The 27,352-nt window shown below is 36.4% G+C and overlaps 1 protein-coding gene across 5 annotated transcripts in view; it reads left to right on the forward strand.

Annotated features, from left to right (window-relative positions):
• Positions 1–27,352, forward strand: part of RALYL (RALY RNA binding protein like) — a 396,410-nt gene that overhangs the window by 131,488 nt on the left and 237,570 nt on the right. The window lies entirely within an intron of this gene.

Consider the following 27,352-nt stretch of genomic DNA (forward strand, 5'->3'; position numbering starts at 1 on the left):
TTTTTTTTTTTTTTTTTTTTTTACCAAGGTACTAGAAGTATGAAAAGTCTTTGGAATACAGTTTCATTACCTTCCCAACGAGATAAGTAGCCCAGTTCGACCTAAACAGTTACCTGTTCCTCTAGCATCCTTCATCTTCAGTCTGTGCATCAACCTGAGAAATAATAAGTATGTGTATATGTTCTGGAGAGACAAGGGGAAAGTGCATTATTCCTGAAAGACAAAGCTAAAATTTCTTCTTCCTTTCCCACTGTCTCAAAAGAGATTGCTGCTAGGTTCAGCTGAGAAGGAGTGGAAACTCTGCATAAGGCATTGGCTCTGATAGAGGGTGATATAAGTTCATCTAAATATGTGAGCTGTTCATATTCTGTCTGCTAGAAGCTGCTCTCCTAATAGTCATGACAGCCTAAATGGATACTGTCAGTGTATGTTAGTCCTTGAAAACATCAGTTGATAGTGTGGTAAAGCCATCAGGAGGGGCAGGCCTGAGGGGCAATAGAGTTGAAAGAAAACTGAAATCTGAAGGTCTATCAGGGTTGTTACTGGCTGCTTCCACACAGCGCTGATGGCTGATGTGATGTATTCTCTGTATGGTTTAATGTTTAAGCAAGAAAAATCTTCACATAAGTGATGACATTTCAGCTGTCCAAGTCCCTAAGCATAGTCCCATGTAAAGAATTCTACGATACTTTTAACTCAAGGCAGTAGTTACTATGACCGTATGCCCATGCAATTGGGAGTACTTCACAATAAGGTTGCAACTCTTACTCAAGTGTGGTGGTGAAAATGTTTCTCCATCACTCTGCTGTCTGTCTAGCAGAGGACCAAAAGAAATAGTAATGTTTTGGAAAGGGCTTCTCAGAAGTTTTGATTTACTTTCTGGGGCTGTGAGTTCTTTTACTTTCTCTCTTTTGTCATCATCTTCTTTTTATTTTCACCAAAGTAGATGGCTGTCATATCAACATTTGAAAATTTTGATTCTTTGGAGCAGCTGTGTTAATTTGATTCATGACCAATAGCTGAGTTATAAGGGAGACTTTGTAGATGATAGATCAAAGAGGAACAAACAGTGAGGATATTCTTACTTGTTTTTTCTGTCTGACTTAACTTCCAAAGTCCTCTTATTTCCTCTTTTTTTTTTTTTTTTTTTTTTTTTTTTTTTGTGTATCATAGAATCATAGAACCTGTCCAAATTTGTTTTTTCCCTTACCTGAAGAAAAGTAAATTTCTCTTTGACTTCAGACTTTTGAACAGGCTTTTAGGAGGCTAGATCCAATGCTTTTGACTTGCGTTTTTCTTCAGTGGGACAGAAGCTCCTCAAATTGCTTCTACTTTCTCTCCTCCTAGAGTTTAAACCTTCTTTCTTCCTAGGTATTAGGCTTTCCTTCTCAACATGCTTGATTTTTGTGTGAGGATTTTTTTCCCCAATTTTTTCCCTTTTTATCACAATTTTAACAGGATATTTATACTGAAACTGAAGGTAATTATTCTGCTGTTTTCTATTAACTCATTCCTTAAGCTGATTTCAACTGTTCCAAATTGGATTAAAAAACTCAAAGAAATATCAGCTGTCATGCTTCCAGGCATTTGGTGACTTTGCAGGATTAGGAATACACTTATCTAATAAGTGTTTTTTTCCATAAAACTGTCTGATACAGCAGTTCAGAATTTGCCTGGAAGCAGCTAATATTAGCCAATGTTGAAAAGAGGATAACAACACTTCATATACCATTGATATAATCAACATAACAAATCCCATCTTCTATGACTGTTTCTTGTGCCTGTGCCATTGTACATCGCACACTGCACCTGTACAAGTCTTCATTTACACTTGTGATAAGGATATTTGAGAAAATCACCTGCTTTAAACTTGTCTTTTGCTTTCTTAAATTTGCCAACATGTAGTAAGCACAAGCCAGGCTTCTCTTAACATAGCTCTGAAATAGAGAAGAAAATCAAGAAACATTAATGCTGACTGTAAATGGGTATTTAATAATTTGTTATAATGATGAGACATACTATAGTAGTCAGTATAATGCTCATTATCCAGTGCAGAGAGTGATTTGTATTCATTAATATATTCACAGGTTTATATTCAAACATCTCTATGAGCTGGGAAAGTTGATGTGCAAATGAAACAATAAAAAATATATTTTGAAGAAATCCTGTTAGGGGTTAGGTGAGAAATAAAAACTACTTGAAGGGAGGTAGCATGGTTTTTAAAATTAATTTTAACTGTTTGAGTCTAAGTTGCTGCATTGCATGTGCTAAATCAAAGGAACTTTTACTGAGTAGAAATGGAGACGGTTGATGATGATTACTGGCAGCAATAGTAATCACTATCAATTATTAAATTCTTATGATGAAATTAAGAAGCTACTTATGATAGAGGCAGAGGTGGATTAGACTTTAAAATAAATAAATAAAAGACAAAGTAGCGGAACCAGCAGAGTGTCACATTTTGCATTAGGTACCCACACAAACTCAGCACTACAGAAAGACTGGACCACCATGGCAAGGATGGGGGTTTTTCTGCCTTTCTCTTCTCCTCCCCTTCCCTTCCCACCTTCAGCTGGAGAGCAAAGGGAAGGCTTTGATGACCTTGATACATTTCCATGTCTCTTATTCGGAGATGAGAACAGACCTTATAAAGTTCACATGTGCATATTAAGCCTATAACCATCTGCTGCAATTATGAACAGCGTGGTGGTTAAGTTTAGTGTTTGGAGAGGAGGTCTGAAGGTCAGCTGTGCTTCAGCTCTAGCAAAGTATCTTAGGTTGACTTGAATAAATGAAAAATAACAGCAATAAATGAGCACCTAATTTTTTTATGTGGGTTAGCTTGTGGGGTATTTAAGATCAGGACTCACACCAGAGGATGATATGCTCATATCTCAGATATAACAGGAATTAAAACATTCTTAAAAAGTCCTTAAGATGCTGAACTAGTTTCTTGACAGTTTTATTTTTTTGTCTTTCTCAATTGTGATATTGTGAAAAGAGGAGAATCATACCTTAGCATGCATTTGTTGTATTTTGAGCAGAACTCTGTTATTTATTTGGGGTTTGGAACCCATTGCTTCCTTTCCTGCATGAGGAGATGGAATACATTAAGTAACAAGTGCTCATGGTGGGTTGTAGGAACAACCAGCTCTCCAGAATATGAGTGCCTGTTGCGTAAACTCTGGGTGTTTGTGACTCAGATTTTAGTATTCTGTGAAAGCACACATCTAGGTAGCTCTGTGGGTTTCAAATGTTTGTTTTCTTTATTTAGTTGCTCATTGCCTAGATGCTAACAAGTTTTTGTGAAGTTTCAATTCTGAGAGGTGCCACCACATGTTTTTTCTAGAAACCATAATTATGATAACAAAGTACATTCTTTCTAGGAATGTTTCAGTTACTCAGATTAAAAGGATATCAAGAATTACACAGTAGTGTCCTTATGGAAATTCTCTGTTTGGCCAGGGTTTGCTATGTTCAGTGTGGATGTTTAGTGTATCCACTCAGTTTTGGCAAATTAGGGTAAAGTAAGTCTAGCTCCATCACAATGTGATAAACACTTCTTTTAAAGTGCTCTGTGCTCTTGTGAACAGGTGATCAAAGTCTGGGCATGCAGCCCAGGGACTCTGGGGGATGGTGAGAAGTATTATAAGTACAAACAAGTGGAGGAATGATTCAGTACAGTGTTTAGACTCTTTCTGTTGCATGCCCAATACAAGAAAGAAAGAGCTATGCGTGAGCAAGGGGCAACATATCATTATCCAAAAAGTTTTGGAGTATCTCAAATACAGGCAGGGAAGCTAATACTGCTGCCACAGCTTCTCAGACTTGCCGATTGTGTTCACTGACATGGTGTGAAGAAGTATAGAAAGGTGGAGAACTTGAAGGAACAGCCTCACCTATAATTTATAGGCAACGTTTCTTTTATGAAATGGAATATTTAGAAATTAGCAATAACATTACTGAAGACCTGCTCAAGTTTACTGGAAAATATTTTGACTGTAAATGCCCTTGTGGTTTTCTGGGAGGTGAGAAAAGGTGTGAGGAACAGAGAGCTGTCTGAATTGTTACGACAGCCTTCCTGAGGTCCATTGAGCCTGGTCTCAGCTCCTGATCTCTTCATACAGCAGGACAATCACAGATTGTTAACAATAACTTCAAGGTATTATTTTTATATCAGTTTGCCACTTGGTTGGTCAATGAGCATGATTCTGCAGATGCTGTTTCTTGTTTTGCTTTTATTTATTTACCTAGGGAACTGTGTAAATATGACTCAACATGTACTTTTTTATCTGAGATTTAGAGAACTTTGGATACTTTGAAATTCATGGTTTTCCAACACTGTATTTCTTGCTTCTATTCAACGCAAGCAGTGAGTTTCTAAATTGTTTCATGTGCCTTTAAATTATAAGATATAAAAACCCCATAAATTTCTGATTATTTCTGATTATGTAAAAAAACCCCACATTTAAAATAAACTTTTAATACAAAATGAGAAAATGTATGCAGAATTGTTCAGTACTGAAACATACTTGTAGTCTTGTTTTATATCTTCATGAATGATTATGTATGTTTATAAAAAGTTCCCCTTTGTTAAAAACATCAAACACAACCCCCCAAAAAATGTTAAGTACTTGACATTTCTGCACATTTTCAGAAGTCCTTTTCAAACCATGGTTTAAATAGAGCCCAGGCATTCATCGGGGCTATTTTATATTTATAAAATAATTTCATTCTCAGTGGGTCCTATTCTGGTTTTTACAGGTTTTAGATGGTCTTAGTTCTGATGTGAAAAGTAAATGAAATAATCAGACTCTAAGTTCTAAGGATGTAAGTTGGAAAATATTGCTTAGATTATTAATATTGGAGGTTTTAGTGTTTCTATAATGGGTTCCAACTCTGTTATAATCCATAGCGAAAAAAATTCCTAATAATTAGTTTCAGCTGTTAAGATTTCAGTGCTTTCTTCTTTATTGAATATTCATTGCCATCTCAGCTGAGGTCTTTGTGTTGATCTCAAGGGAACAAAGCTTTCAGACCATTACTTCATAGTTTTTATTTCTTTCAAGATAAAGATTTAGGGCCTAATGACAAAATAATGCTCCGTGAATCCTCATTAGAATGCTTTACTCATCTGGTCCCTCCCACAGTCATGTTACTTTTGTGCATTAATCTGCTGTGTACATTGATACTGATCAAAAACTGTATTAGCTCTGGAGGAGACTGTGAACTGCTCCAGTCCTGGAACTGAACTGGAGCTGTGTTTGACAGATAGCTCTGCTCTGGTCTATCTCAGCACCAACATTCTCACCTAATTAATCCTTAAAAAAAAACCCAAACAAACAAACAAAAAAAAAACCCACAAACAAACCATCTGTGTAATGATTAAAAAAAAAGGTTAAATTAAGAAGTAAATGTTAATATATGAGTAACAAATATTACTCTGATATTCCATGTTTAATATTAAGTAGTGGTTATATCATCTGGAGCTAAGAAGGGGAGGAAAAGGGAGGGCTGTCTGCCTACTGACGGGCATTACGTTATCTACTTGATGTCAATCCCATAGAAATTGTAACCATTTTTCTGCAATCCTCACAGGTACACCACTGGCTCATGTGGGTAGTTAAGCTATATATCATGAAGAGTTACACAACTTTTCTAGAAAAGCAAGCTACAATATTGATTACAAATGAGCTATTGCACTCTAAATTATTCTCTAGCTGTGTAAACCAACAGGTGTGTGTGTGTGCTGAGCTTGAGAGACTGCTAATTTTTACAGTTCTGAGGATTTGGTATTCTGATGGGGGGGCTGTCTTCATATAAAAGGGAGAAAAAGAGAGTCAGCTGAAATAATGCAATTAACTATTTGTATATTTTCAGTCTATTATTTAATGGTAAATTTAACTGACTGAATTGTTTTTGAAAGACCGCAGCTATTTCAATTCCTTAAGTAACATCAGAGTAATGATGTTACAAAAGTAACAGACTTAAAACTTATCCTGTAATATTTATGCTTCCCTGCCTACTTTGGGATTCTGTAAGTATTAAATGAGTGACATCTTACCCTTCTGAGAGTGCCCATTTTGCACTTTGAGAGGAGAAATCCACATATGGCTTTTAGCTGTGGCTTCAGTGATGTCTGCAAAGTATGATTTCAGAATCATCGTTGTAAAGCAGGCTGACTTCTAGACTTGTGTTAGTTTCTGCTCTGTGATTCTGACCTACATGCTTTTCTATTGCATGATTGAAGAAGAAGAAGAAGAAATAATAGTGTTCTTCACAAGGCCTTCAAAATGTGCTTTGTAATTGGCATATGGTGTTTCTTAACTAATCTATGTCCTAATTAACAGATTCAGTGCTTGAAAACATAGGTATGCTTTTTACTCAGCTATAAGCTACCCCTTGGACTTAAGATTGCTGAAGATCTATACACATCCATTGCTAGTGTTGTCTGGGAGGAAACCTTGTAAGTAACGTAAATGCCACTTGGAACATGCATCAGAAATCTAACTGATAGGTTTTTCTTGTTCAAAGTGACAGCTAAACCCTCCCATTATTTAGAAATAGCAACAGTTTGTAAATTGAATATTGTCTAGTGCTGTAAGGTTTCCTTCTTGTTTCAGCATATGACTGGAAATGTTAGGTGGGGAGAGGTGAATCTGCTCCATATTCTGTGTACAGTTATGAATAAAACAGAACAGGGAGTAAAAAAGCTCTGTAGGTCACCCCAAATAGGAGTCAGACCTTGAATGATTATAACCTTCATGAATGATGTCTGTGCTCTGCTTAATGTGGGATTAGAAAAACGAATTAGTGTGAAGCAAAACTGCAGTTTTGCCTGACTTAAACACTCAAAATATTATATGAGTAAGATATACTAAAATTGTGTGATTTTAAGTGATACTTTCCAGAAGTTTCAACTTGCAGATATTTCCTTTCAGCCACGAGACCTAAAAAAATCAGTAAGACTTTTGATTTAGAAAAATGTAATTGTCAATACCTCATGAAGGTAGGCAAATCTCAGTAATTCAAATGTCATCATTTTCAAGTAAACTGTGTGTATCTAATATTCTGTGATTTGAGTATTTTTGAGTTACAAACTTCTGACAATTGTGGTTAGTGTATTAATTTTTACGAATATTACTCCTCTTTTTATCTTTCCATCTATTTCAATTAAACTATAGTGATTTGGTCAGATATGGAAAATGAAAGTAGTCAATTTGTTTTGGAGGAGAATTCTTCAGCTGATTTTCAGCCTTAGTCATGTTATCTATTTCTTTGAAGCTTGATTTACATACTATCATAGAGCTAGTTATTAAAAATAAAAAATAAAAAAAAATTACAAAAAGCCAAACCCAAACTGAAATTTCAATGTAGTTCAGTAGAATGCTGCAGTATTAAGTTGATACACACATGTTTGTGTATGTGGGGATGAAATGAAAAGGAATTTTCTTCAGAAAAAAGTCCTGCAAGTGTCTCATGCATGTTAATTCCCATTTCTGTAACTAAAGTTCATAGATACATAAAGTTTTCACTAATTCCTGAGTTCTTAAAACTAAAATTACACTGATAGTTTAGTTGGGTTTTCACAGATATTTGTTATTCCAGAACTACCAAATGCAATGATCTGAGCCTTGTAATGCAATGATCTTTTTCAGATTGTTGAAGATGATACTTGATCTTTATGCAAAATTAAATTCAAATTCTAATGATAGCCACTCCTTAGCTATTCTTTTTAAAATCTACTGAAGAACAATTGTTATGAGCATTGAAGTGTCCACAGGAGACAGAAGTCTGAGGCTATGATCAAGGACAAGTAGACAATCCATCGTTTTCAGAACATCTGGTAGGTCAAGTTGTATACAAATGCTTTTTTCCTTTGGGAAAGGCATCTCAACATTTTTCCCCTTATCAGAAATGAAATGCAATGTATCTTTCCAAGAGAGAAGTTGTCTGGTGTTTTTAGGATAATCTAATGCCATTAATAAAATCACAATTACTCACTGCTCGTGTTTGATTACTTAGAAAAATCTTTGAATTTTTCTTCCTTTTGTATTATTTTTTTTCTTGTCAGCAGTTAATGTTACAGACAGCCGTTATAACACTTGTCTCCAGAAGCTTTAATACTGTGATGTTTGCCCATGATAGACATGTTATACTAGATATGAGACGGCTATCTCTGCCAGCAAGCCTTACTGTCTTGGAGACTGCTTCCTTGATTTATACCAAACTGGCTTCTCTGAAAATAGCTTGCTTGTACAAGCTTTTATCCAATCTGGAATGATCTTGATGAAGGCACAGACATGGGAAGAAATTGTACAGTGCTAATGCTGATGTTGCAAATTTCTGATAAGTTTGTGCTAAACCTAAACAGGGAAACCATAGATCCCATAGAGGTAGGTGGCCATTGAAATACACAGCTACAGCAGGGGATGTACATGTCAGTAGCACAAAGCTATTCAATGCTCTTTCTACGAATATTGTGCTGGGGTTTTCTAACCTTTTGAAATAAGATTTTATGAAAACTCCCTAGCACAGAAAGCTTGATAGTTCTGGTCCTGTTCATAAGTGAAAACTTCATAGCAAAGTTAACTAAAGAACAGTTCTCCATTTAGGGGCACGCACTTTCTAAGAATTTCACTGCAATTCCATCTTCTCTTTTATGGAATATGCTCAAAACCCAAAAAAACATCCCAACAACAAAACAAACATTACTTGTCTTTGGGATTCACCTTATCATTTTGCCTATAATTTTTCTACTAGCACAGTAGGAATCTGAGGTACTAATGAATAAGTAGTTGTATGTAGAAGCCTTACTGACTTTGCTTCTGTGTCTTTGTTCTGTATTTAGTGTATGAAGTGAATATTTATTTTCTAAAACCTGAAAAACAAATGCTGTGAAATCAAACTCTAATCAGACTTTAATCTAAAAGATTAAAGTACTTGTGTCTATTTTTTATTGCGATTGTCCATTTTGAAATGAAGCAGGGACACAAAGATGTTTTCTTTGAAGTATTTTGAAGTTGGAAATGGTGCTGAAAGAAAACATTTCAAAGAAGTATACTGAGCTTTCCTGCAGTAGCTGATACTTCAGCATGTTGTCATTAGCAAATGGATACAATTTATGAAGGATAATTGTTCAACCAAATGAATGTGCAGTCAAATGCTGAATTTAAGAAAGTAGATGTCAGTCTTTGAAGCAATGCTGCCGTCATGATGCTTGGAATAATAATAATAACTAAGTTCAGAGGTGGATTTAGGTGTGTTCTGGAGTAAATGTAGTGTCTATCATAAAATGACAATAACTGAAGTCTTTATGCAAGCTTTTCTGTTTCTTTCTGCAAATTAAAATATAAATAGCAAATAAACAGGTGTATTTTGTTTAAGCAGCCCTTGAAATCAAATGAAGTTAGGTTTCATATGGAATATGTGTGAATCTTCATTTCTATAGACAATAGATTATAATCTATAAAGATTTTAAAACCAGCCTGGAAAAGGGCACACTTACAGTGTTTGGAGGAATGCAAAGTTACAAACTTCAGAGTTTTTGTATAACAAATATTATGTTTGGATAATGAGAATATGAAAGTTTGGTGGCATGGTTGTAATTTTTAGACCTCTTAGTGAGAATAGTCTGCTTAAATTCTTCCAGAATAAACCATTGTGGAAAAAAATATGGTATTTTTAAGCTGTTGATACATTTATTAAGTAAAAATAGCATTAAGAGCAATAGTTAACTATAGATTCAAACATTGATATGCTTCATAGCTGAAAATTTCATCCACAATCTGTCTTTACTAACTCAAAAATTATGAGCAGTGCAGAATGGTAAAAATAAGTGCTATTGACCTGCAATATAGGAAAGGAAATTTATCAGCTTTATCTACACTAGTAGGGAAAAGCTTTTGTTGCTTTATGTTATATGCAATATATATTTATATTAAAAATACTTTAACAAGCTGGATTCTAATCTACTAAATACAACTGATGCTCTGTTAGCTTTGGTACTGTGCCCCCTTGGAGTCACATTTAGGTGTTACCCCCCTTAAAGGTTATGAGACTGTCCTTTATTTTACTTCTTAAGGTCAAATTCTGCCTTCAAAACATGTACCGGACTCCAGCTGCTGAGGTGTATCTGAGGGCATAATTTCTGCCTTAAGTGTTTGTCACTGGAACTACATATTTAAAACCTGGGAGGAATTCTGCTTTTAGTTGCAATCATGTAGCTAAATTTAGTCCAGGAGGGGACTTTAGGAATACAGATGCTTTTAAAAATGTGCTTCTAAAAGTGCCTTTTGTTGTTTTCATTTCATTATTTTGCTGTACTGGGAGATAAACTAGATTTGGCATGTATCAGTTTTAGACAAAGAATAAAACCTGACAACGTTTAGAAAAGATTTCTACAGAAACTTTGGGACTCTGAAAATGTGTCTTAAAATCTGTCATCAGAGTAGTCAAGTTAACTTTTCTAAACTAAAATTGTTTTCTGGCAGTTATTTTAATTTCGTAAAGTTAATATGTGGTTCTTTTATCTGACTTATGTTCTATAAGAACCTTTTCTTTGTAACCATGTATAATGTATGATTTCAAGACTCAGTATAGACCTAAGGTCTCTATCTCCAGAACATTTCCATCCCCTTCAAAGAAGAATATGATTTTCTTCCTTTTCCTTTCCTGCTCCCAGAAAGCAATGAGACACAAGCTGCATCTAAAAAGACATAAATTATGCTCTTTTTTTTCCTCACCTTAAGTTTTAAAAAACAGTGGGAACATCACTTAGTAGGAATTACACTTCCAAGATTGTTCCCAGAAGTTATAGTACGTTTCTCTTAGAGCTATGTAATCACAAGTTTCATGTACCCAGAGCTCTTGGGTGTCAAAACACTCAAAAAGATCAGATTTGTCTGATCATTGCATGAAAAGATGAGCATCTTATCACCTGAGGTTTACATATGTATGTAAAAAATGGTTAAATGCATGTAAAGAGATGAGAAAATGGTTACCAACAGACCTGAGTTGTTAGTGACTGAAATAACATTTAAAGACTGATTAGGTAATAACCTTGGGAAATGTGGCAGCTGGTTTTTATCACAGTAATATTTTGCTGTAATTATGGTGGCATAAGGATGTGGGTAAGAGAACCTGTGGTTTCAACATGAAATTTAGCCCAATTCCATGTCAGGTTCGAACAACAACTGCTCTCATTGTGGAAATAGAAAGCAAGAAACATTTCTCTTGTTCAGCCTTAATAAATCTCAAAGTTCAATTTTATATTAGAATAAAGGTTATGGCTGTGTTTTAAATGATAGTGTATAAAATGAAGTTCACACTTAGGAACAATATTCAAGAAGAAACATTTACTTCCATTTATGCCCTCTCTGGCTGCTTTATACAAAGATGCATCTAGAGCGCGATAAACTATAGTAATTTGATGCTTTCTAGGATTAAGAGAGGCCACAGGCTATAGAACAATTAAGGGAGAGTATCTTGCTGCAGGACCAGACTGGATGCAGAGATGTCAGTCAAGCCTCGCACAGTTCTAATGAAACCATAGGAGCAGAACTAGAACTAGAGCTTATACACTTGCTTCTACTAATATGGTTAAAACGTCAAAACTTTCTTAAATTCGGCAGGTTTTTGTTTGTGTGTACACATTTTGCAAATAAGGGTGCATATAATGCCTTTTTAAACTTTATTTCAGGGTACTTTTTGTCCAAATTTAAATTGCAACTAAGTGTTTCTTCTTAACGCAACCAAGACTAACCTTCTTAAATGAATAAATTCAAGTGGGGAAAAATAACTATTGATTAGAAATGTTTTGTGACATAGCTTTCAGGTATGAAATCTACTATCAGTTGATTGAAATGAAAATAATTTAAATGGAAAATGTGTAGAATAAACAAAGATACAGACTGATTAAATCTTCATACTTGCAGAATGTGAAAACATGTAGATTTTACATAATAGAAATAGGTAAATTGCCAAAGATATGAAGGAGCTGATAATGAGGAAGCACCAACCACCAAGAAAGAGGAAATCTGAATGTAGCTAGTGAATGTTAGCGCTCTACTCCATTTGTTCAAAGACAGCTAGGAATGGTCCTATTCTCACCAATTTCAGTGAAACAGCCAATGGCTGCAGGACTCAGATCTTAGGAAGGAGTTCTTTGATCAAGAGGTTTGAGAGGTTTTTAGGAGATCAAAGTGGAAAAGCTTTAACCCATCTGTGTGCTGTGCATTTTGAATCAAAATGCTCTAATTCTCCTTTTGATAACAAAAAGAGAAGGCAGGATGAAGTGAGGAGATGAAGAAAAAAGAAAACAGGGAGCTTCGTATTTCTTGAAAGAATATTAGCTTTCATAGTGACCACTTGACATCAAAGAAGAATGCTATAGATCATTCCATGGAAGGATTACATAAAGATGAAATTGCAGTGAGAATAAAGGCTTGACTTTCATGGCTTTCAATTCAAAATTTGTCCAGTAAGGAGAATTAGTACAAGCATAATCACATATTTAATCTATGATCCATTTGAAACTTGTTTCAGGACATCTGCCTTAACCTAATAATTTACTAATTCTACCTTGTTAATGTGTTTTTTAAACAGAGAGCAATATTTGGATCTTTAGGAACTTCAATAAGCAAAAATACACAGGTGAGGTTGAATTTGTATTGTTCCCCGAAGATGTGATTGGTAATACAGAAGTCATAATTATTCCAAATAAAAGTGATATAGTAGTTCACAATCCTAGACTTGGGTTATTATTTACAGCATCTTACTAAAGAGAAATTACAGTAACCTGCTAAAAATCACATAAATATTTTTTAATGAGACTGAAGAAAAATGATGTGAATTTAAAGTTCCTTCTTTCTATGACTAGTAAAAACCCAGTTAAAAATATGTGCTTTCTGAAATGTAATGTATTTGTTTCATAAAGATATCTAATAATCTGAACTCTGTATATGTATCTGTTTAGCCTCAATGAATGTATTCAGGACTGGGGCACTAGCATCCTAGATCCAATCTAAATGCAAAGACCAATGTAAATGGTCAAAGCCATGAAACTGGTAGTTACCGTGCAAGAAAGACGTTGTCATAACTCCTGAAGACCTTAGTTCGAAGGCAATACATCTGCAGGAGTACTTGACAATAAAAAATATACAATCAACTCTTTTCAGCATACCACAGTGATATGCACATTTAGATGCTTAGGAGTAAGCAGTTTCAAATAAAAGTAACAGATTCTGGAAACTAGTGGAACAGACTCAGATTTGACTAAAGCAGACCTTATCAGTCTATTCAGAGAGGGACTACGACTGACACATGGATACTGACTAAAAAGTAAATGTAACTCATAAAATCTCTGTTCTGTTTTTGAAATGGACCAGCCCTGATGCTGCAGCCAGTGTTTGCTCAGCCACGAATGCTAATTTGGCACTAAATTATGTTAATCTCGTTTTGGGAATGTGGGCCAAACTATTATGTGCCAAATCCTGGCCTTTGTAGAAGCACAAATGTAAGCAAGCAAATGATGTGATGAAGAGCCCTTCCACAAGCAGGGTGGTCAGTAACCCTGCACTCCAGTTCTCCCTTTTTTTCCACCACAACAGCAAACTTTAGTGTCACTGCAAGCTTCATAAGAAAAAATTTGGCATGGGTGGAAGGGGATTCTACTCATGCTGATATGTAAGTTATACTATATTTAGTGAGGAGATATCTTCTTGAAAATATTTCCAAAGTTTTCTGCATTGTTTCTCTATTGTTTCAACCCATTGAAAGGAGTTCAACCTTGGTAGCTTGGTATTAGCCCAGATCCCTACACCGCTCCATAAAATCTTGGTAACCAGCCAGAGCCCTTGACAGTTGGTGGACAGCAGAGGAAAACTTTACCTGAAGCTGCAAACGACAAAAGAATATTTGAACATGCATACCTTATCACTTATTAGTGAATATTATTTATCATTAGGTCTAATATTAGCATAATATAATAAATCGAAAATATTTAAAACTCTAGAGTCCTCATATCAGAGTAGTGCTCCTTCATTACAGCGTTCTACTTCCACCAGTTTTCATAGGTCATCAGCTTCTCTGCTGATACGTATAACCAGATGGTCCTTGGACTGTGCTGCAAAAATGCAAATATATTGGTAAAATCTGGCTTTCATAAAGAGATGTTCTATTGAAGTCTGTGATATGTTCTTGAGTACGTGCATGTACAAAACCTCTGAGCAAAATAAGAGGCCATCAGTAATGTGAAGCTTATGACAATAAGACATTTTCTGGCTGAAAATAAACTTTTGTATTCAAAGTTAAAACAGATCCCCAACAGAATGTATTAACTAAGGAATCTGGATTTTCTGTCCTCTCTTTTTTTCCAAATAAAAGCAACACTTGCTTGATGTTTTGTATTTTTTTTTATTACTTGTTGATATGTGGGTTTGCACATTCTTATCTGACAAGTCAGCATTAACAGTCTAATTCCCCTCTATGCACTCTGGATATACAGTTTTATGCAAGTCTTCCATTTTATGCTGTGTATAATGTCCAAATGCTATAGGAAACATGAACTATCTATAAGATGCAGCATATGTTCATGGACAGGAATACAATAAAAATAATAAAAGAGCCATGTAATTTGATTACGTTGCAGTTTACGTTTATGCTAAGGCCAAGGAGGAAACTGCGTGGATGATACCTGCTTAAAAGGACCCAGGAGATCAGGCAAAACTTTGACAGGAGAAATCAGAAGTGTGCAGTCCAGTGAAGAATTAAACTACTGGGAGTAATAATATGGGCTGATGCACTCAATATAGCAGTAATGCCCTCTGAGAAGGATAGGAAATAATTCAGTTCCTCTAGGCTGCACAGAAGCTAAATACAGTATGACAAGAAATAGTAGCAGTACTCATTATGTCTGATTGCTAATTACCCCTTTGAATGATTCAGTTTTGCCTGCTACTAGATAATTAGTTTAGTAATTTATGGCTGCAGCACAAACTAGTATTTTAATTTTCACTGCACAGTTTTCACAACACCTACAGTTCAGATAATATCTCCCTTTTTATTCAATTTCAAATTGCTTTTTTGATAGCTGATGGAGGAGAAAAAACAAGCAATTCTTTCAATTTCCTAGCATAGCTTTGATGCTAAATTACATATTTTTATGTAATTTTATTCCAGTGTAAACTATATAAGTGTAGACAACAACTTTACCTGAGCTCTTAACATGGTTTCTTTATAGATTTGAGAGCAGATCCTGGAAACACTTGCACAGGAATATTTTCCATAGTAAAGTTGCTCGTTGTCTATGCTCAGACTGGAATAAAACTACTCCTGTGTATGACTGTTGCCAGGATTAGACCCTTGGGATAAAGTAAGTTTATTTTTTGCATTGTTTTTGCAATTGCACAGATGTTTCTGCACTCCCCAATTGTTTTGCTTACAAGGATTGATTCTTCTGTGTAAGGAAGGTACAGACTGCAATTGGTGACATTAAGAATGTGGCTTTTAGTGTATTGGTTGGTGGGATTTAAAGGGTTCAGCAGTTTTCAGGAATAGCTTTATATTTCTTATAAAATCAACTACTTCTTAGTTCATTCAAGCATGAAAGCTAATTCTAATAGGTATTCAGAGATATATATTTGGTAATTTGTGAGCTGTGTTGTTTTTCTAGTAAAGCTACCACATGGTAGTTTGGACTGTCAATGGAAAATATGTATCTAAGTACCAGTAAGGATCAAGGTCATATTTTAATTATTTGTAAAATGTTTTAAACCTCAATTTGGCTTTGCCGATTTAACCAAAATACTATTCTTTTGTCATTATGTGACGTTGTGCGAGATTTGTGTGCCTGTTTCCTCCCTTCTTATGAACAGGCCTGCCTGTGTTTGGTACACACCATCACTTATGTGTATTTATGTGGAAACATCCATAAGTTCATTTTGATCATATTTCAAAAAGTGTAATAAAATCTAAAATATAGACAGGACACAGTCTGTTCCTCTTTCTTTCTTTTTTTTTTTTTTTTTTTTTTCTATATATATATTTCTTTCTATACTCTTTCCCCCTGTGTCTTTGGAGAGACATACTCTGGTAATGCCTAGGGACTACTCAAAATGAGGCTATCCTGTGTAGAGCAATTCATAAGTAACAGGCAGTTTACCCAAGATACTTTCAATCTACATAGACTAGGTAAGTATAAGATTTGTTCTGAGGTATAGAAGGGGCAGCAACTGAGTCATGGGGAAGCTGCATGACTTATCCAATTGGGTGTAGCACAGCAGCAGCAAAGGTGCTGTGGGTAACATGGCATGTGAAGTAAATACAGGGAGGGACCAAGCAGCCAACCAAACGAACAAAGTCTACTCAAAAGCACATAAGGTTTTGCATGGCTGAAATCTCTGTTTTTTCCAGAGATCTCAGCAATCTTTAGTTGCTGTTGCTCTCTCTCTTGTTGCTGTCACCTTAGTTGTAAGTAAACTGGTGCTGCTTTACTTCAGCAGACACAGTTTTTCCTGTTTTTCTTCCTGTATATCTCTTTTTTGTAATGATCATTTTTCTTTCTCTACCAAGAGAACCAGATTGAACGAAGCAAGTTTGCTCTGAAATTTACTGTTAATCTCTGTGCTAGCTAAGGAATAGGTGTATAGAGAAATGAAAAATGGCTCTATAGGATGCATGTCTTCTTTTTTCAAAGGGTGAAAAAATTTCTGTGCCTTCTTCTGGCCTTGGAGGAAATCAGCAAAGCTTTTTTTGTACCCAGTGGTGTTATATTTCAATGGCATATTGTCATCCTTTGGAGGCAGATTTCAGGGCCAGGTCTCCTCTTTTGAGGAACAGCTTTCTTTACAGAGCAATGTTGGTTAACCTTCAGAGGCAGTTCAGGAAAGACATCCTTAACTTGACCTGTGAGGTCCTACTTCTCAGAGAGCACTGTTTTTTGAGTTTTCCTCCCACAATGTCTAAGGAGCCACACACAGGGCCATGGCAGAGTCTCAAGCACGGCCACAAAACAGTCAGGACTACTTAGTCAACGGCATGTGCCCTGCTGTGCTGTGTCCTGTGCTAACCAGCACCTTATTGCAGGGTGCAGTCTGCAAGCAGCACAAGGCAGGCATGGTCTGAACACAGCTGCGGGAAGGGAAGGGAAGTTTAGCCAGGTGAATGAAAACTGTGCAGTGCCTCTCTCCTTTAAGGTCAGAAGTCAAGCTTTGTCAACCTGTAATTTTAATATAGCACTAACCAGCACTTCAAGCAAGAGGTAAAACTGGCAAAAACATGTGCTTGCACAGGATTTGTCAATGTATTCTTCATTTTTTGTGCACAGAGTGATTTCTTTGTTATGTTGGGGTACTTGTTCCCATGAGCAAAAATGGTGGTTATAAACAAATGAATCTTATCTCATCTCAAACTCTTTTATTGTCTGGCCTTTTATCTGTGATATGAATGCCTTTCTCCACCTTTACTGTATAATGGGAATGTTCATGTGTTATATCACATTTTGGTCTCACGAGGTTCCGTGCTTTGGGGGAGGTAAAGAGCTTGGAAGGAGCCAGTAGTGAAACAGGAAATTGGTGCTGAGAAATGGAGTGGTTCATGTTTGTTGATTTCACAGAAGAGACCAAATAATTTGAATGGAGACCTTGAGGTAACCTATGCAAATGAAAAACTTGATAGGAAAGTCACATTGTTCAGCTTTCACATTCACATTTATCAATCTAAGAGGTGCATTATCAGGCTATGATTTTGTCAGCACAAGACCATTTTTATTGAAAAATGTGTGCATTTGTTGGCTGTTTCATATTGAGTTTAGCATTTCAGAGTTCACATTCCAAAGAAAGAAGAGGTCTGTACTAAACATTGGATTATGACAAGCCTCTTTGCAGAAGTAATTATGTGATTTTCTTGTTCAGGGACAGAAACTGAGATGCTTGGAATATCAAAGGAAGCATAAAAGTGTGTTCAAAATCATTGCATTACCATTCCTAGCACATTAACACTGTTACAGACAAATCAGTTGGGACTAGCGGGCAAATATTTAGATTATTAAAATGAGTTTTTCCTTATGGGCAGCAGTGCAGATTGTTTGCAGGTACTGTATTACTGAGAAAAATATTTGGCATTATGAGTTTATCAAGCTTGCTTTATTCGTGTTATTTTGTTTTCACTGCAATTCGATAACATAATGTCCATGGCTTGTACTTGCAGCAAGCTTTCTGTCCTCTTCCTGATGTTTACCAGCACTGGATCAATGTTATAAAGGGCAGCTCTGACACTGTTATTTCTGTGAACATCAAGCTTGTGTTAATTATAGAATTAAACTACACCCTTTATAGCCAACAATCTAACTTTTGAAATATGTATTCTCTGACCCATTTAATAAGTAGTTCCTACAGACAACGTAGTGACTCTTCTCCATTACCAGTTACACAAAGAAGAGGCTGTTCCTGGTAAAGCAAGCTGTCACAGCATCAGCTTGACCTTTCCAACTTTGTTTGGAGCAACTGTTTAAATTCTTTCTACCTGGCAGAGATTTTCACTTCCACGGTCATAACAGCCCACCCGTCTGCTCTTTTTGTTAGCTGTCTGCTACTAGACATGAATATTGCATGAGAATAAATGTATACACAAGTAGTACAATTGGAATTTTCCTAGTTGGTGCCACATTGCCATATGAAAGCACCCAAACAGTGTGTTGCAAAACTACATCCACTCCGTATTTTCTGTGATGGGGAGGGAGAAAGTAAAGCAACTAGGGCCAGTTCTGCGTTCCGAGGATCCTGTGGGCAAAACCAGCTTGGGAAACATGTTACAGGTAGATTTAGATTGGACATAAAGAAGAAGTTTTTTACAGTGAGGTTGGTGAGACACTGGAATAGCTTGCCCAGAGAAGTTGTGGATGCCATATCATTGGAATTGTTCAAGGTCAGGTTGGATGCGGTTTTGAGCAACATGATATGTTGGAAGATGACCCTGCCCATGTCAGGGGGGGTTGGACTAGATCTTTAAGGGCCTCTTCCAACTCAAATCATTCTGTGATTCCATGATTCTATATGGATGTTCCTTCCCAGTATCTGTAGTAGCACCTTAGAAATTTTGATGGGCAATGAAATTTAGAGCAGCCATAAAAGTAAAGTCAAGTTGGTGCACAGTAAACCTAAGGTGGTAAAATGTCAAAACATTTAAACTCCATACTCCTGACTCATATTTAAAGATACTGTTGATTCATTCCTGCAAAAGGTAATAGAAATGTTTTATTCCACAAAAAAGCCCACAGAAACTCGTGAACTATGATTTCTAGGACTAATATCTTCATTCTGGGTTAAGTCTATACATGTGGTAACCCTCTTCATTACCATGAGAAATTGTTTTGTTTGCTGGTATCTCAGCTGAAAAAACAATGTTATTGATGTTTCATATTTGGAGAATAATCATTACAATGACTCTGGATACTATCTCATACTACCTCCACTGGAGTGGTGGCTATATAACCTGGTGGTTAAACTTGTCTTCAGAGGTGCACTGCACCTTGATCAGCTGAAAGTGAGTGATTTAGATACATGTGCTCTGGCAGTTCTGGACATGCTCCAAAGGCAAAACTTTACAGCAAACCACCATACTTTGAGTCAAAAAGGAAGTCAAACACCAGAGAAATGGGTAACTTTGTGTATATCATCTTCAATTCTGTCATTAGGAGGAATAAACTGTAATAATTAGATTAGCGGTCACTGTAACTGGATAAATAACAAATCTTTGATTTGTCTATACTTGATTACAGATCATTACTGTATGTTACATGATTGCATGCTTTAGTATGCTGTCCTTGAGGCTCAGTTATAATTTGAATTAATGAGTGACTATGTCTATACTGTTATACTTGCCTGACATACACGTCTGAGTGTGGGCTTGCCTCATGCTGCCAGTTTTGTGTGAACTCTGGGTCATAGCTAGGTTGGTGTAGAAATAAGCACCACCTACCCCTTCATTTAAACTAAGCACTCTCCTGTGTGTTTTCAGTGCCTTCTAAAAGGGTACTATAGGAGTACTGCAGCACAAAGGAATCGGTGTTTTTGTAATTTGCTTATGTTATTCTAGAGTAGAAACAAGTAAGAAAGCTTTCTCAAGACTGTGTTGAGGGGCTAATATAGGCATATCTTTTCAAGCCAAAGAGAGAACCTTTTTAGAATGTGGGATATGATTTTTCTACTGCAGTTTTGTGCTGAAACTCATATATAGTTTGTAAATTCTGTTTTCTGAGTCATGTGGCTCTGGACTGCTTCTAAAGAGAAATGCAAATTAGAGGGGGAAAAAAATGTGATAGAGACAGGCTTCAAAATTCTGTTGTTTTTTTCTTTTGCCATGCTTATAGTAGGAGGTTGCATAGCAATAGATAAAGCTGGTGGTTCTGAGTCACCTGGGTTGAATTCCAAATTGTTTTATTTTTTGGCAGTGGCCCAATCAAATAAACATTGCCAGGGATTGTGTAAAGTATCCCAGTAAGTCAGCCAGCATACAGAATACCTAGATTGAAAATGTTTTCAGTTATTGTCTTGGAAAAGCCTTTGTGTTGATATTCTGCTGTCTTTTAGCTGTGGGAACAAAAACCCCCAATTTTATGACCATTAAAACGTTTGCCATGAACCTCCAATACTGAGAATTTTTTTTCCACAATCAGAAATTCCACTGAATTTCAATTTCCTCTTGTTGAGTTTAGATGCAATACTATGCATTGTAGTAAAAGGTAAACACAACCAGTAAGGTGTTAAAGTGTTCCTGGCTGGTCATATGGGTGCTGGAGCAAGAGGGGAAAAAAAAGACTGTAATGAGAGAGAAGAGCATGACACTCTGACCTGGCTGACTGGAGCTCAGAAAGCATCTGGGGATCATTGCCATGTGTTTTGTGGTTGACTTGCTGTTGCTTTGTGGAAAATAAACAAGCCCCATGGAGAGGGCGCTCAGAGAATTACAACTTGGAGCTGTGTGCTGCTTCCCTTGCTGTTGTGAGTGCCCACTGACGTGCAGCATCAACATCAAATCTGCCTTTGTGGTCCTACTTGGCATATGGGGAGATTTTCACCCCAGTGGATAATCAGGGAGTAGGGAAAAACAATTAGGCTGAAGGATCAGGGCCTGAGGAGGAATTGGGTCAGAGATAAGATAAAAGGTATAAGAAAAATAGCAGTGCTCTGTGTTATCCTGCAGAACAGGGATGCTTCAACCTCAGAGGTCTATGTAATATGCCCACTTACACATCTGCAAAATTGAATTAGTGTATGTGCCCTCTTTGTTCAGCTAAATTGTTCTCTTCATGCTTGTACAAGACTGCATTTGTGGTACCTTTGTTCCATCATATGCCAAAAATAGTTGGAAAGAGCTCACAGGGAAAGCTTCTGACATCAGGTCTGCTGAGACATTTTTGGATTCACCAGTGGGTAATGGAGTCATACAGCCTTTCATGGTGTCTCAGCTATTCTTGGGAATCAGACAGGTCTGGTTTAGTGAGTGTTTCAGGATTGTGTAAATGGCAATGAAAAGAAATGTTAAATTAATTGATGTTGTTGTTACATCAATAACAGAATACACTTTCAACATATGTAATCTCTGAGCAATAACAGTGATGGCTTTAACATTGATTCAAAGATTTTATTTTCTAAGCAGAACTCTTAAGGGCATTTGTTTTTCAATGTCAATTACTCTAAGAATGTAAAATGGAATGATAATTTCTTTATATGATGAATATTTCAAAATTTCTTTTGTTCTACCTACATTATTCTTCATTATATTTTTACTCGTGGCACTATCTCTACAATATTCATTTAATTTAGATCAGTGAATACAAGCTATTTATTATATCAAATAAAATCTCTTATAAGTCAGTCTGTCAGCAGACCAGTCTTTTGGAAAAATGAAAGGTACAGTGGAAAAAGAATCTACATTTATCTTTATTACATCTTTATTGCACAGAGTTTATAGCCAGTGATATTTGTATGTGTGTGTCTCTGTGTGTGTGAGAGAGAAAAACTACCGTGCAGTGACATTTTGCTAAAAGTATTTTAAAAAATACAAAAAGGAAAAAAATGGTTTGGAATTTAACTAAACTGGAATTATTCTGAATTACTAAGAATTAGAGTGAATTCAGCTGGAAGCATATTTTGGTCTGACATTTGATTTTGGGAATTAGAACTGTTTGTTCCTTCTTCGTCTACATGATGGAAGGGAGCAAAAGGAGAGAGCTGGCAAAAATGGAAAGTAATGTAAAAATTAAAGAAGGAAAAAAGTCACTGAAGTCATTATTTTATTTAATGGTAAAGGTTCAGTAAGCAAGTACTAGTATCAAGGATCTTCAATCAGAAGTTAAAAATCACCTTTTGCAAGAAGGGTGCCAGTCACATGGAACAAACCTGGGCAAAAACTAGGGAATTTACATTAAATTTAAAATTCTAATCCTCTAAAGACCAAATGAAGGGTGTTCTCCCAGTGGCAGTAAAGCATAGTACTCCCTAAGGATGGGGAGCATCCAAGGTACAGATTTCATGTCATGTGCTGTGGATATATCTGTGCTTGATGTGATCCTATATCCTGGATGCTCATCTTAACTGTGCCAATGGCCGGAACTGTAAATGTGGTGATTCTTGAAAGCAGAGGGCTGTACCACCCCAGTTTTAAGTTTCTCTTTATGCAATAATTGCAGTGCCCATGTTGTCATTTTGGGGGCATTTAGTGACCCAGTGTGGAACAAATTAAACTGTATTTTATGCAGTAAATTATTCTCTCGCTGTAATTTTCTAATACAGACAGAAGAAACCAACCTGCTGAACTATGGATACTGGTGATATCCTTAACCTGAGCCCATTGTACTAAGACAAGCAGGGCAAAGCTGGGACTTTACTGTTGCCAACTTCAAGTCTAGTAGATTTACATTCAGAACATTGTCAGAATATATGTCAGAAGATTGTTGTTAGACACTTTCTATTCTATTTCTCAGCAAAATAATTTAATGTCTGAACACTCCTGTGAACAGAGATATTTTACATCTGATCTGATTGATGGTCAGGTTCTCTGCCATCCAGTTTCCATTGGCATTAAGGTTCTGATACAGGACTGAGGATTGCTCTGAGACCATGATTGGGTTTTAAATGGTTATATCTCTACATCCTTCAGGCAAGGAGTTTGAATGACTACTTCTTTCCACTAGTGTCCAATTAACAGCGCAAAGTACAATGGTGGAATCTGTGCCTGGGAAAGTTTTTTCATGCTTTGCTCTTTAATTCACATCTTAAAAGAAAATGCTATCCCCTTCAAAGATGACATACAGAAAAAGGATTCACTTATCAAATGTCTCTACAAGAATACATAATTTTGCTTATGTAGAGGCATTTAATCTTATGCATCTTTTATTTACGAAGCTCCCAAAAGAGCAGAGTTTAATTTCTTCACACACATTCCCAAAGCAAAGACATGAAGACAGCTTTGTTATTAGAAAAATTCACAAACTTATATTTTTCTAAAAATAATTTTATCATAGAATCATAGACTCATAGACAAGTTTAGGTTGGAAGAGATCTTAAAGATTATCTAGTTCCAACCCCCCTGCCAGGGACACCTTCCACTAGCCCAGGTTGCTCAAAGCCCCGTCCAACCTGGCCTGGAACACTGCCAGGGAGGGGGCAGCCACAGCTTCTCTGGGAAACCTGTTCCACTGCCTCACCACCCTCACAGTGAAGAACTTCTTCCTTACATTTAATCTAAATCTACTCTCTTTCAGTTTAAAACCATTACCCTTTCTCCTATCACTACATGCCCTTGTAAAAAGTCCCTCCCCATCTTTCTTGTAGGTCCCCTTTAGGTACTGGAAGGTTGCTGTAAGGTTTCCATGGAGCTTTCTCTTCTCCAGGCTGAACAACCCCAACTCTCTCATCCTGTCCTTGTAGGGGATGCGTTCCAGACCACTGATCATCTTCCTGGCCTCTTTTGGACTCGCTCCAACAGGTTCATGTCCTTCTTATGTTAATCAACCCAGAGCTGAACATAGTACTCCTGGAGGGGTGTCATGGAAGCAGAGCAGAGGGGAAGAATCCCCTCCATCAACATGCTGGCCATGCTTCTTTTGACACAGCCCAGGATACCTTTGGCTTTCTGCATTGTAAGCGCACATTGCCGGGTCATGCCGAACTTCTCATCAAACAAGATCCCCAAGTCCTCCACCTCAGGGCTGCTCTTGATGCATTCTCTACCCAGCCTGTATTTGTGCTTGGGATTGTCCCTACCAAGCACTTGGCCTTGTTGAACTTCATGAGTTTTGCTCAGACCCACCTCTCAAGACTGTCAAAGTTCCTCTGGATGACATCCCTTTCCTCCAGCGTGTTGACCACACAACATGGCTTGGTGCCTTTGGGAAATTAGCTGAGAGTGAACTCAATCCCACTGTCCATGTCACCAACAGAGATGTTGAACAGTGTCTGTCCCAATACTAACCCCTGGGGAACGTCACTTCTCACTGCTGTCCACTTGGACATTGAACCACTGATGGCAACTGAGCATGACCATCCAGCCAACTCATACCCCAAGTGGTCCATCCATCACATCCATGTGTCTCCAATTTAGAGATTAAGATGTTGTGCAGGACAGTGTGAAATGCTTTGCACAAGTCCAGGTAGATGATGTCAGTTGCTCTTTCGTCTTTTGTCCATCAACACAGTAACCCGATTTTAGGAGGCCATCAAATTCATCAGGCATGATCTGCCCTCAGTGAAGCCATGTTGTCTGCCACTAATAATTTCCTTATTTTCCATGTGCCCTAGCATATTTTTCACGAGGATCTGCACCATGATCTTGATGAGCACAGAGGTGAAACTGGCTGGCCTGTAGTTCCCCAGGTCTTCCTTTTTTCCTTTTATAAAAGTATCTGAAAAATGCAAGCACAATATTAATTCTAACAAGGCTCTACTTTGGACATTGATTACTGCACATTAACTGCCAGTTTATAAGCCAATAATGATGGGATGTTTATAGTGTAAAGTTAAACGAGCCATCCTGGAATTTAACTGATGAATACTGTATAAAAATAGATAAATGGAATAAAATTTTAATTGAGAGATGCTCACCTACATCACCTCTCCCCATAAGAAAGATTTAAGTTCTAGATCTTCTCACTCTTTCATTTTTTCTTAATGCAGAATTTCAAGCAGAATTTACTCTGCTTGTTGCTTTTAGATACAACACTTTGGACCCTAAATCAAAAGTGTTTCAGACTTTGTAAAAGTCAAAGATATTTTCAGTTAATACTTCTAACAGTGCAAGATTTTCTAATTTTTTAATATACCTTCTGACTGTTGTATGCATCTATACATCTATATGTAAAAAACCACATGCACACCCATGTGCACGTGACTTACTACATTAGAGATTAAATATAATTTAACTTTCTGTTTAGAACAAGCCAACAGGAAAATAAAAACACAGCTACATTCATTCTCCATGCAGGAAAACCAATCTTGAATACATGATCCTGTGATCTAATACAGAAAGTAAATAAAATAGATATAAATAGTTCTGGAGCTTTTAATACAATCTATCATATACATTAAATAATATATATTGAATTAGTAGCAAATGTATGTATTTTTATTAGTAGTGAAATAGAATATTTTCCTCCACTATCATATTTAAGTAAACTCGTTCTGGAAAATGTGAAGATTGCCTCATGATTAATATTACATACCAGTTGCAGCAATGGCCCCACTATGCTAGTACTTTGTCCATCACTGTAGTTGCTCAATGTCATCCTTCTGCCTGTACAGGTCCATTGCACAAAACATCAGCGTGGGACTTGAGTTGCATCTTGTCCCATTCAAGTTTACAAACAGCTGAGTCTTCCTGAGTGGAGTAATTTTTTTTATATCCCAGTTCTTCTTAACAGGACTTGTTTAGGGGGATCATCTTTACCAAAATGGAAAGTGAAATATGTCAAATATTAACTGCAACTCATAATTGCAATTTTCTCACCTTTTTCTTTTCCCTAGAGATTCAGATATGATGGAAATGAGTAATCTTAAAAATAAAATTTACCAGTTTTATTCTTTTTTAGAGGACTTTTCGTCTTTTAATCTGATTAAGCCTTCTCGAAGGTATCTAACTTGTTAAAAGGTATGAATGTATGAATCAATAACAGTCTTTCAAATAGATCCTACCATAGGTTATGGGAACTCCAGGGATACAGCTATGTAACCATTTTTCTCCCTTTCCTACAATGGAAAAATAATTTATTGTGCTGACTGTATGTACAGACATTGTTCCAAATGAATTAAAGAAAAATTATGTCCAGTACACTCAGTTCTGTACCCTTAATTGGAAAATGAACATAGTTTGCCTTTGCTCTAAATAGATTATGGAAAACTGTTTGAAAGTAAAGCTTTTAGTGACAATTGCTATCATTTTTATTTTCAAAATAATTTCCGAGTTTATTCATACAGATTATACATTTCTGCTTTGAACTGTTAGATCTCTCTCTTTTCTGATTTAAGGCCAAACAAACCCAAATATCTTAAAATACAAGTTCAAATGTCCACATTTATAAATTGCATGTATAAAAGATGTAGAACCATCCTACAATTTATACTACATAGGCTTAAAAATAATTGTGTTCTTATCTGCTGTGTGGTCTTCTTTTATGGAATTTAATAATAATGAAATCAGTGGATCCCTGTAAACCTGATAGTTATATCTGGGAAGATGATAGCACTCTATAGAAATACAGTTTGAAGCCTGGCACAGACCCACTTTTATGTAGAAGAGAAACTAACGGTCAAAATGTCTGTCAAACACAGATGGCAAAAACTTTGTTGGTTATAGTATTTTAATGTGAGTGCATATAACTAAATGTATAGATTTAACATATATATTTAGTATTCCTATATAAAACAACACTTTGTTGGTTATAGTTTCTTAGTTGCAGAAATTCAGGAAAAGTTCTCTACTTTGGAAAACACCTTTCTAAAAGGCTAATATTTTAGTATAGCAGCTCTAAAGACTTCATAATACCAGGACTCCATACTGAAATGCAAATCGAACCTCTCTCATATTTCTATGGAAATTGGGCTGCATGCCTGTGTCTGCCAACCTGATCTAGTGACCCAGGTGAAGCTCAGCTATGTAGTTGTACTGAGGGGGAGCAAGGTGTTACAAAGGCAAAATACTTTTCCTTCTCTGCCACTTGTTCACAGTTCTCTCTTGTTGGCAGCTTTTCTGTGATTCCTTTAAGCAATTCAAGTAAATAAACTGGCAGTTTTCTGGTTCACCGCATGGGACTGCTGTTTTGCTCAATGAAAGGCATTTTCCTTCTGAGTTTCCCTGT

This window comes from Athene cunicularia (assembly GCF_003259725.1).
Source record: "Athene cunicularia isolate RWA chromosome 2 unlocalized genomic scaffold, athCun1 chr2_part1, whole genome shotgun sequence".
NCBI classification, from domain to species: domain Eukaryota; kingdom Metazoa; phylum Chordata; class Aves; order Strigiformes; family Strigidae; genus Athene; species Athene cunicularia.